The 1,272-nt window shown below is 38.2% G+C and overlaps 2 protein-coding genes across 2 annotated transcripts in view; both read left to right on the forward strand.

Annotated features, from left to right (window-relative positions):
- Positions 1-1,272, forward strand: part of LOC102196161 (cytochrome P450 2J2-like) — a 13,413-nt gene that overhangs the window by 4,989 nt on the left and 7,152 nt on the right. The window lies entirely within an intron of this gene.
- The window catches only part of LOC102195317 (cytochrome P450 2J2-like), a 24,586-nt gene continuing 24,009 nt past the window's right edge, over positions 696-1,272 (forward strand). The window contains exon 1 of the mRNA XM_013911112.1: positions 696-724. The gene's annotated coding sequence lies outside the window, so the exon portion shown is untranslated. The remainder of the gene's footprint in view (positions 725-1,272) is intronic.

A 1,272-nucleotide genomic window follows, 5' to 3' on the forward strand; every position in this document is an offset into this window, starting at 1 on the left:
GGGAGAGTGCATTCAGCAGATTACAGGTTCTGAAGTTCAACTTCTGAAGTCTCTGTTGAGAAAAAATCAAGTTCTATGAACATCTACAGAAACTAAGAGATCTGGTTAAACCACCATTACAGCCAGTGAAGGTTTTACTATGCTAATATGCGCTTTTCAAAGAGAAATCTGTGTTACTATATTGCTTTTTGGCCATTGGACCCCTCTGCAGCAGCTGCAGGTACAACAAGAGACCACTGAGCACTGTTTTCACAACCTAGCATGCCCCAGCTGCATGCTTACCGCATGCATTTGGTACCAAACCTCAGATCTGTTGTGCTGGCGCAGTTAAGAGTGTTATCCCATCCCCGACACATCTGACGAATAAGCGGAGTAAACGTTCTCACGTTTTTTTGTAATGACGCATTTTGATTCTCTTTTTTCTCTTTGTGAAAAGAAACCAAAGCTCGAGGGGGAGTTAACAAATCGATCAACTGATTGTTACCTGTAAACGAACTACAGGTCAGCACAAACAACTGAAGACATGGAGACATTATACAGTGTCCTCGGCTTAGAGTGGATAGACTTCAGCAGCATTTTCTTATTCCTGTGTGTTTTTCTGCTCCTGACTGATTTTTTAAAGAACAGAGTGCCGAGAAATTTTCCTCCTGGACCCTGGGCACTTCCTTTCATCGGCGATCTTCATCGCATCAGACCTAGTAGACTTCACCTGCAGTTCGCAGAGGTATGACACTATACATAAGAATAATATGTTATATTAAACAAATTGCTGACAGGTTAAAGTAACACTCTAGTTTGACCGCTTTTAAAATACACATTTATTGTTTTCATTAGAGGATTAAACTTAAAGATTTTATGCTAAGTTTAGAGTTTAAGATGAAGACACCAGGCCTGCCCAATAAAGTCGCTCTGCCTCATTAACTGAATTGTACTGATACACTTTAAGTTACACTAATCAAATGTGCAAGTTATATTTTGTTATTCGATTCGCAATAGCTTTGTACTTCTGTAGGTCAGACTGTTCATTCAGCAGTTCATGGAGCTGGTTTTATAACATTACCGACAATGAAATAATGTCACTCCTGCTTTGCTTTTGCAATCAAACACAAACATTTTTGCATTTCTCTGCGGTATGAGTGTGCTATGCGTGTGTAGTTCTAAATCTGCATAGCGTGTTTATGTGTATGGAGGGCTTGGAGTGTCAATAAATACATTATTAAATATTTAATTAAATGTATCATTAATGAATTAAAATGTTAAATATTTAAATAA

This window comes from Pundamilia nyererei, unplaced genomic scaffold (assembly GCF_000239375.1).
Source record: "Pundamilia nyererei isolate P.nyererei 1_Seehausen unplaced genomic scaffold, PunNye1.0 scaffold00056, whole genome shotgun sequence".
Taxonomy (NCBI): Eukaryota; Metazoa; Chordata; class Actinopteri; order Cichliformes; family Cichlidae; genus Pundamilia; species Pundamilia nyererei.